The following is a 10,965-nucleotide window of genomic DNA, read 5'->3' as shown; positions in this document are numbered from 1 at the left end:
GGCAGATCGTATATAGTTATCTCGCCGGTACCTGTGGCAGCTAAACACAATGTTTACTGAGAAAGTTGCTCTACTATCGGACGAGCTTTTCCGCACACATGTCTACAGATATGGTCGTTAGATCGTGCTGTAATTGGTAGCAAAAGCTGTTGATAGTGGTACCAGTAACAATACCATATTAAGTTCTCGGTGAATATGAACCAAATAGACGAGAAAACCCAGGTTGCATTCAGTCCTTGAGGTAGCGTCCTTAACTGAAGTCATATCTGGTGCATTGGCGAAACCTGGTACAAGTATAAACTGTAATAAATAATGTTCGATACTTTGGGCAACATAAACTTCAACTTTAACGTTACATTTGCCGTGGACGCATCATCCCCGTGAAGGTTCGTGAGGTAAAAAGCTCACCACCCGAGCACGATCCCACTCAGTCTATTGGAGCACCTCGCTGATTACGGTGGTGGATCGAACGCACCTTCAGAAAAAAAAAACGCGCCGCGTAGTATCGATCGACAGTGCAGTCTCACAACCGACCTCGTGGTGGTTGGACCGGTTTTTATTTTCGCGTTCCCAGTGTTTGGCGGTGTTTTTGATTGCAAGGCACACAGTCGAGGCAGGATCGTGCATCGAGGATTACTAAAGCTGTAACGACAGAATCCAGTCGAGGCTGTATTGATAAACGGTTAGTGACGAAGCGCATTGATCTGGAAAGCAGTGGAAGATTTCAGAAAGTACGTGCTTAGAATATGGCGTTGTAGATTTTAAGAATAAGAATTAGAATGTAGATGCCCGTTTGAGCATGAGGGGACTTCCCAAAAACTGTTCTATGTGACGTTGAACAAAGCGTTGACGATCAGTGTGGCATTGGTTTTTCATACGGAGAGTGTACCAAATTGCGTGATAAGATTCCATATTGGTGTAATTGGATGTGATCATGAGCTCATCACCATGATGATGATTGCGGCCTTTTTTATTCTCACAAACAATGGGATCGCAGTGTTCGGCAGCTTCCTCATAAGTCATAATGCGCTCAAACCCCGACCAACTCCACCAATTGCTACCGTGTATAATAAAGTTTGCCAGGGGCTTTGAGCTGCACATTGAACGAAAGTGATCAACTAACCAACTGGTGACGGATGGCTGCGGGTCGTGTTCGGTTGGCTGCAGCTCAGGCGGCCGTCGACGCTAGATTCGTTGAGTAACTTGGAATTGAATCATGCCTCCCCTTTAGTGTCTGCTTCCTTACGTAATACTACGAGAAACACAACAAGACACCAACGGAGGAGGGTTAACTGAGGCGGAGATGGTGCACTGTCGTTCAAATTATTGGGGCTATGGCAGGCGGTGACGAATCGTCGGCATACGGCATGGCATTGCAAAGTGTTAAGAGTGTGGTGTACTGACTCTGGCACCTCCCTGCCGCACCATCTGGCCAAGCTCCGTCACCATAGTGCGTGGTGCCGGATTTAGGAGTACCGTTGACCTCAGCCTCGAATGGGGAATATATGCGACATTTTTTTTTCGTATTTTAGCAGTGAGCAAGCGAATACTGGTGGGCTTTAATTTCTGCCAACTGACAATCAAGGAGATAACCTCTGCTGGTGACGATGACTGTTAACTGTTATGGATTGTGGTTTGTTTTTTTTTGGTGTGAGTAAAGATGATGGAATTATGCTGTTTTGCACTAAACGGGGATGACCTTCTACCGGTTGTTGAATAATAATTTGTGTTGGTTAGTATTGATGTGAGTAGTTCAAATCGATTGATAAGAAGTTGTTTGCATTGCTACACGCTGCAATACGTGCATTTCCTAGATTTTATATACAATTGAATTAGCTTTTAAGTATTTACTTCGCTGGGAGGCATGGAGGGTAATACGAAGATTCTAAAAAAATACTTTCTCATTGAAATCTTCTTGTGTTCTTACGTGGAATTTGTAAACAAGCATTCTGATGGTATTATCGATTCAAACCAGTGATTTTTTCTAATTTCCTGACTTCTTTTGTGGGGCCCTTCTTAGCCTAGCGGTAGGATGCGCGCCTAGAAATCAAGACCATGTTGAGGGTGGCTGGTTTTGATTCTCGGTGCCGGTCTAGACAATTTTCGGTTTGGAAATTGTCTCGGCTTCCCTGGGCGGGCATAAAAGTATTATCGTGTTAGCCTCATGATATACGAATGCGAAAATGGTATGTTTTTTTCTCGGAGAAAGGATTCCAACAAACTTTATACTAATGAAGGAACAAGAGGACTCCAAAGATTCAAATTGTAGAAGGAGCAAGAGGACTCCAAGAAACATAAATTGATGCCGGAGCGAAAGGGCTCCGAAAAATTGGAATTTATGAAGGAGCAAGAGGACTCCAAAGTTTGGAAATTATTAAAGGAGCAAGAGGACTCCAAGAGATAGAAGATTTAGGACTATTGAAGGAGCAATAGGATTCCAAAATTTCAAATTGTAGAAGGAGCAACAGGATTGAGGGGAAGGGGGAGCAAGAAAAGAGTTTTGAAATTATTGAAGGAGCATGAGGACTCCAAGAAATATAAATTGATGCCGGATCAAGAAGGCTTCGAAGAATTGAAACTAGTAAAGGAGCTAGAGGACTCCCAAAGTTTTGAAATTATTAAAGGAGCAAGAAGACTCCAAGAAATAGAAGATTTAAAACTGTTGATTGAGTAAGAGGACTTCAAAGTATGATATTGTTTAAAGAGCAATGACATTTTTGGCGAAGCAAGGGTGATGCGAGATTATAGAATTGATGAACGAGCATAGAACTTCGAGCTATTGCAATTGATGCCGGGGCAAAAGAACTCCGAAATTCAAATTTTGTTGCATGACTTTTATTTTTAAATTGTCTTTAAAAGAAATAGATTTGAGGATTTTAGATTCATGTCAAAACAGATAAAAACACTGAAGCGCTACCGACATGATAATTTAAAAACTTTATGAATCCAAATTTTTAGACTTGCGATTGGATAAACGTTGGAGTAAACGGATTGGAACTGGATTTGGTTTGAATTTTAATGCAATTTGGTTTGAATTCGATAATATTTTGAATTTTTGGTTTTTAATGAAATCTGGAATGAGATTGAGTTCGTTTCGGATTTTGATTCAACATGACTTATCATTTGTTTGCGTTTTTGAATTGGATATAATACGTATACGATATAATACGTATACAATTGGATATAATACGTATACAATTGGATATAATACGTATAATATATAATATAATATAATATCACGTTCCGATTTTGTCACGCTCCGATTTTATCAAGCTCCGATTTCGTCAACACAATTATTCCGTTTTTATCAAAAAGAAAATTCAATCAGTTTTTTAAAGATTTAGCTTTTAAAATTAAATAACTTGGGTTAGTGTCTGGCCAAATGTTGTATTTAAAGTATTTCAAGCACTGTTTAGCGGTAAAAAAGCCGTAACTAACAAGACAAGGTTTCTCTTTACCGCCGTCTTCTTCCCATCGAAATAAAAGAGACAAGATGCGGGTTTGTTTGAACTTTATTACTTCAGGGCGAAGGATTAAATTGTTATCTGACGTTCTGATATAAGCGAAAAATCTTTGGGAAACTTTTTCGGATGTTCTAAGCCGTCCAAACTGTTTTGGAGTACATATCCTCGAATGCATTAGGAAATATGTCTACAAACAAAATCTCCTAAGCTGGGATTTATGGCCAAAAATATCTATGTGATCATAAGACATAAATTGATCGAGTTTTGAGTAAACGTAAACTATTTCAGGTTCGCTAAAATGCCCTGGAGCCCCTATGCCCCTGGAGCCCCAAATGCCCTAGCAGGTACTTTGAGCCGATAAGATTTCACTCATTACTTTTACACGCAGCTATAGGCCTTTTAGTTTCTCTAAAACATCCTTGAGTCCAATCAGTTCAGAACATGTGATCTACCCTATCAACCAAGACCTGGACGATGTATCCATGCATCGTTGAATGTCCCAGCAGATCAATTTAGCCGATAGTATTTCACTCATAATTTTTACAAGCTACTACAGGCCTTTTTTGTTGTTCAAAGACATGTTGTTCAGAACATGTGATCTAGTTGCTCAACCAAGTCCAGAAAGATGTACCTGTGTACCATCCCAGCAGGTCCGTCGAACCGATAGAATGGTACTCATTATTTTTACAAGCTACTACAGGTCTTTTCTGTTCTCTAAAATGTCCTAGAGTTCCAAACATGTGATCTTCACGTTCAACCTAAATGATATATCCGTGCATAACATCAAAAACATTCCAACAGTTCCATCGAGCTGGTAGGATATCACTTAATTCTTTCATAAGCTACAGTGGACCCTCCATGAGTTGATGTTCTAAGACTCGATATCGAATCGTTGGAACAAATGATGCCATACAAAAATATCTTCACGGTTACTTTGATAGTCTTTTCGAACAGTTTTCCAAAAATTTATGTTCCACATCTTAATACCGACTTTATCACATCTCTTCAAAACGTCATGGATTTCAGCTCATTTCACTACCGAATTTTCAAAACGGCTTTGACCTATCCAATGATCCAACTTATGAACGATGATATGATACCCTAGTGAAACCATTTAGCTTATATGACTTCAATCATCACTTGTTCTATAGCCATTGCAGGCCTTTACGGTTGGCTTAAATATTCTGGAAATCGTATTGTTTTATGTAATCATCCAAGTCCGCAACTAAATTGCTCGACACATACATACACCTCCTTAGTTATTGTGCATCTAATAGATATCTTGATCTTAACTCAAGATCATTTTGGAGGACCTTGGACATTTTCTTTTTCTTCTTCTTCTTCTTCTTCTTCTGCTATGGCTCTACATCCCAACTGGAACTTGGTCGGCTTTCAACTAGTATTCGGCTTTCAACTAGTATTCAAGTATTCTATTAGCATTTCCTCAGTTATTAATTGAAAGCTTTTCTGTGCCCGCCATTGGATGAGTATGTATCTTGTGAGCCAAGTACAAACGGAACGCTATGCGCAGGGAATCTAAAATGTATCCCAAACGAAAATATTCTAGACCGGACCGGATCTAATCGTGAACACATCGTATTCCAGGAAATTGTGTTTGCATTATTCCTATTGGATATATTAAGTTCATGCCAAAGACATTGCAAAAGCTTTGATTGATTGACCTTGGGCTGAACTCGAGAATGTTTTGGAGTACCTTGAACATCTCAAATTCAAGAGAATTGAGTTTGCCTGGTGCGCACATGCTTATTGACCCATGTTGGATACATATCGATGTTGAGGACATTGCATGAAGCCTTGGTTGTCCGGTAGATACTTTGGGTTGAACTTGGGAACGTTTTGGAATACCTTGACTATCAATGAGAGAACTGGATTTAAATTATGCGCATGTGCCCATTGGACTGGATTGGGTATATGACGATGATGATGACTTTGCATAAGCCTTGGTTGATTTGGTAGATACTATGGGCTGAATTCGAAATCGTTTTGGAGAACCTTAAGCATCTCGTATTCCAGAAAACTGATCACTGTCTCAACGATCAAGATGACTAAATTTGATTGAGTGTTCAGATTTATTAAACAATGTGGTATAGAATCCAAATTTTTCAGATTTATCTGCAAGCTGTCAGAAGCAAAATCTTCCCAAGGTTTTGGATATCTAGGTCTTCAAGGTATAGTCAAACTTGACCTCCAAGATTTTTCCTCGGTAGCCGACATCCTGATGAACATTTTGGCTGAAGAAACTGGGGACCTAGCCGGTAGTTTTTCACAGCCAATCTCAAACGCTGGGCATATATGATCCATCCGTCCCGAAAGGGTTAAGGAGGTCAAATATTTTCAAATTTATTGTTATGTTATCAACGGATGCTACCTTATCTTAGGGAATGTTCATAAATAACGTCACGTGGAGGAGAGAGTTGTGTGACTACTCATATCAATTTATATGATATTTCATACAAAAAGTGGGACAATGAATGGAGGAGGGATTGACAATGGTTAATTTTTCGTAACATCATTTATAGACGTTCCCTTAATGCACTCCTTACTTGTCAGGAACCTCAACCAGTCACCATTGATGATAAATATATATTTCCTATGTCTTTTCACAAGCCCTTGCCACCCACTAGCATGTTCACGTGGTTTATTAACAGTCTTTTAGCATTTAAAAATGTTAGAACCTGAAAATCTCACATTTTACCAACAATAAATCATGTTTACTAAAATTTTAGCTTAAAAAATCGTCTAAGAAAATTATTCCGATTTTGTCACTGTTCCGATTTTATCAACTGAAATTCACGGACCGTGTTGATAAAAACGGAACATACCTGTACATTTCAAATTGGATTTGAACTGAAAACTAGATTGCATTTGAATTGAATTTAGGTTTGGTTTGGATTAGACTTTGTATGACTTCGAATTGCATTTAAATAGGCTCTGGACTTGATTGCATTTAATTTGGATTGGTATGGCATAGTATCAATGGAATCTTGACTAAAATAAAATAGCATTAGCACAGTTAGAAAAGTTTTTAAATGTATTTTGATTAGACTTAGATTGTTGTTATATTTACATTGATATTGGGCTCGAATTTGATGTAGATCGTTTATAATGCAATTCACCATAGAACATATTAATTTTGAATTAGTTTGCACGGCTTTGAATTAGCTTTATGTTAAAAAAGGGTTTAAATTTAGATTTGATTGTTCAATGATTTGTCCTGATAATATATTTGAAAGAGATTCCAGATTAAAATTTTGTTGCATTCTATTTGATTCTGTGTTTTAGTTGCATTTCGTTTTATTTGATTTGGATTGACCTACAATTGGAACAGAATTGAAATATGTTTGATTGCATAAGAATGAATTAGGATTGAATTCAGATTGGAATACGGTTGGAGATAATAAATAGTTATATAAAAAAAAGGGGGAGTGGAGGCGAGGGAGATAGTAGTATTCATCGAAAAAAAAAAGAGAAAACTGCACGAACCATCAAAAAAACAATTCTTGTCTTGGTTCCATTCGCTTGATTAGTTTTCGAGTTATGCCGAGATTTGTGTTTCATTTGTATGGGAGCTTCTCCCACTATAGAACGGGGAGGTGTCTTGAACTATCATAAACATTTCTCGCTTAATTTTTCAAAAGGATCTAAGTAACATTTTTTCATGAATTAATTTGAATATTGCAATCAACATTGGGGGCCCTCCTTAGTCGTGCGGTAAGACGCGTGGCTACAAAGCAAGACCATGCTGAGGGTGGCTGGGTTCGATTCCCGGTGCCGGTCTAGGCAATTTTCGGATTGGAAATTGTCTCGACTTCCCTGGACATAAAAGTATCATCGTGTTAGCCTCATGATATACGAATGCAAAAATGGTAACCTGGCTTAAAAACCTCGCAGTTAATAACTGTGGAAGTGCTTAATGAACACTAAGCTGCGAGGCGGCTCTGTCCCCTGGATCACCGGTGGGACGATGTACGAGGGTTCCGTTCTGCAGCATGGAGAATGTAGATGTCCGGAACGTAATTCCCGGCTGGTACCTGGACTGCACCCGTGCCGGATGGTGCTAAATCACTTCTGCGTATGCGGGTTCTTGCCGGATCAGATCGATGCAACTAGTCGCTTCTGGATGGACGTCCCATGGCTCGTGAATGGGGCAGCAACCATCGGATTTTGGGCTGTCCGCGAGCGGGGGTAATCCCACCGGACCTCACAGGAGCCCTCACCTCCAAAACGTCGGTTGCCACACACCCACCACGTGTGAAACGACAATATCGTAGGGCTTGCCGGTCACCAGCCTATGAGCTCGCCCTTTTTGCGCCTTTGGGGCGTGGGGGGGGGTCCTGGTTTTCCCCTGTCCCCACTGGAGCTGACACTTGGAGCTGTTTTCTGGCCTTGGGTCCGACGAGGTAGCATGGATAGGGGCGATAAACTTTGCCGGGATGACGTCCCCAGGCTCGTGAATGGGGCAGCAACAATCGGATTTAAGACTGTTCGTGAGCGGTGGTAATCCCACCGGACCTCACAGCAGTCCGCACCTCCAAAGATGTAGTTGCCACACACCCACCACGTGTGGCTCGACAATATCGAAAAGGGCTTGTCGGCCACCAGCCTGTGAGCTCGCCACCGTCCACGTTTCTTGGTCTCAAAGCCACACAGACAGTTCGGGTTCTTCACTTGTGATGCTGCTTCGAACGGCCTTCACCTTACTTTCCAGGGCACGAACAAGGGCTCTTATTTCCACGTCCCACAAATAGCGTTGCCAACGGCTACCACGATGGCTTCTCCAGACGTTTTTTTAAAACTTTTTTTGGAACCCAGTTCACAAAATCACCAAACTATGTTTTCTATCTCCGAGATCCACCTTTGCTTTCTCGCCGTTCAAATCGACCCCTCTTTTTCCACCAGTTTCTCGTCTCCTTCATTCCATTCCTCTTTTCCTACCCCGTCTCACCTTCTTTAATCCCTCTCTCTTCTAATCGGATTAGTAATCAGAGATACCAACCTCTAGGAATGGATATAGATGAGAGGTGAGCTAGGAACGAGGGACATCTTATAGGACAGACGAATGAAAATTTGAATATTTGAACTAACTTAATTAATACTAGTCGTACACTTTTTATTTACTTCAAAGGTTCTATTTCTATCGGTAACATCTCTCCCATATTGTATCCGTTGATGACGGTAACAAGACAGAAAACTGTTCGCAATGAACCAAAAAATCCGATTGTTTTTAAATCATCAAATCCCATAGAAAATATACGACTAAATTTATTGTTTTAACAATATTTGTTAAGATACCTTCAATGACCAAATATTATTATTTCAACAAGACTAAATGAAATCTTAGATAATTAATATATTAATATTAGTATTAATTATCTAAGATGAAATTGAGCTTTTTTTGAAAAGCTCAAATAAAAACATTGATACATTTGAAAATAACCTCAGCACGTTAAAAAAATATAATAATTATGATTTCGATAATATGATATTACACTAGTGCTATTTGTTAAAGCATTTTACTCACAACCGGTAATTGCGTGTTCGACTAGAAATAAAACTCAGTATATTACTATTGAAATTGATAACGCCTAATTTGATTGAGCTAATTGCGAGAAGAAAGTATCATTATACTAAATGAATTAATTAGATCTTGAAGTTTAGAGTTATTCGTGGTCTGTTTAATCAATTATTGAAAGCATTTTTCTCATCGATTTGGTGATAAGACACGTAATGCAAAAAATAGGGATTTTCAAAATTGGACCGCGATTCCAAACCGTCCACATTGAATTTGCTCGTACTTTGAAGCGGCAGCTCAATATCGTGTACATAAGGCCCGAAACCTTCGATCACAGAGCTTCGATGTTACTGGTTAAAACATACATATTTATTTTATAGAAGTATAGGAAATTTTAAAATGTTTGGCTTCATTTTAAAATAAACAAACTTGGGACTTCAGAACATTTGTTCGATTTTTACAAATATTCTTGAAGTTTGCCAACGATTGCGAGTGATATATTATCCATTCGATAAGATACGTTGTGTAAATTTTTGTAATTGTTAAACAAAAACTATTTTAATCTGGTTTTAATTTTAAATTACTTCAGCAATTGGAGGATCTGAAGATTTTTTCGGAAGGAAGGCTCGAAGGATGTGGAGAGAAAGTACTTTGTAACACACAAATTACGTTCATCTTTTCCGATAATCATATTTTCAATTGGGTAACTAAATTATCTAAAATGTATTCTGGATTTAAAATACATAAAAAAAAATGTTTCAGATCGGCTTCTTACTTCCATGGCGAAAAAATGAAATTAAATTGCAAATAAACTTGAAACTCCTTCAAAATATTTTTTTTAATAAAAAAAGTGTATTTATTGAAAATCAATAAAATTATAAAAAGAAAAACAATTTAATTTTAAAAATTATGGTGCTTGAAATTAACATAAATCTCTTGTTAAAACAATAATATGATATATATAATAATGATATTTCAAAGATCATTTGTATACCTCAAGGCAATATGGGTGTCTATCAATCGAGATCGATGGATAGAATTCGAACATCGATTTTTGACGCCATTTTGGAATCTAAGATGGCGGACTAAAATTAAGGATAATTGCTATTTCGTGGGGATCACAGCGATAAAAGCGTGCAATATGGGTGTCTATCAATCAAGATCGATGAATAGAATTTAAAAATCTTTATTTTACGCCAAATAAATTATTTACGCCATTTTGAAATCCGATTGGCTGACCAAAATTCAACTTTGAAGCAGTTTCGTTGTGATCTAAACAATAAAACCATGCAATATGAGTCCGATGTGATGTATAGCATTCAAAAATCGATTTTGACGGTATTTTGGAATCCGATTGATGGCCGGTAATATGGTCGTCCAAAATTCAAGTTTAAAGCAGTTTTTTTGTGATTTCAACAATGGAACCATGCAATATGGGAGTCTATCTATCTGAATCGATGAATAGCATTCAAAAATCGGTTTTTGACGCCTTCCAAGTTGCGAACAAAAATTCAGGATAGTGGCTATTTCGAGCAACGGCTAAATATCAGGTCGGTGGCACGGCGCCATGTTTTTGTAGCCAACATCTCAGCGTAAAATTCATGATAGTATGTGTTTTGTTTACAAACATCACATTTGATTCTCATTGGGATACAGAACTGTCAGTGGGATACGGTCGCGCAATGTTGGCTGCAAAACAAACCTATTGTGTGAGATAGGGATGCCACCGGGCTGCTAAATATACCCTTTGTCAGCAACAGCGTTTGTTGTTGTTTATTTGAAAAATGTATTGGAGGTAACCACTTTCCCTTCGATGGGACTCGAACCCACGACCCTACAGTATGGTACATCTTTCAAATCATTATCTTTCACATAATGTACATATTCACATATGAGTTTTCATAACATTGTAAATTAATGTCCAAGTCGGGCGTTTTAATCCCCGGAATATAGACAATTAACTTTGAT

General features: G+C 38.5%; 1 protein-coding gene across 2 annotated transcripts in view; it reads left to right on the top strand.

Annotated features, from left to right (window-relative positions):
• Positions 1–421: 421 nt before the first annotated feature.
• The window catches only part of LOC134227193 (serine protease inhibitor 88Ea-like), a 36,774-nt gene continuing 26,230 nt past the window's right edge, over positions 422–10,965 (top strand). Inside the window, exon 1 of one of the 2 annotated variants that reach the window (XM_062708520.1) lies at positions 422–682. The gene's annotated coding sequence lies outside the window, so the exon portion shown is untranslated. Of the gene's footprint in view, positions 732–10,965 lie in introns of both variants that reach the window. The other variant, XM_062708519.1, reaches the window with a different exon arrangement.

The sequence above is a fragment of the Armigeres subalbatus genome, chromosome 3 (genome assembly GCF_024139115.2).
Source record: "Armigeres subalbatus isolate Guangzhou_Male chromosome 3, GZ_Asu_2, whole genome shotgun sequence".
Taxonomy (NCBI): domain Eukaryota; kingdom Metazoa; phylum Arthropoda; class Insecta; order Diptera; family Culicidae; genus Armigeres; species Armigeres subalbatus.
This window is presented reverse-complemented; position numbering and strand designations above follow the sequence as displayed.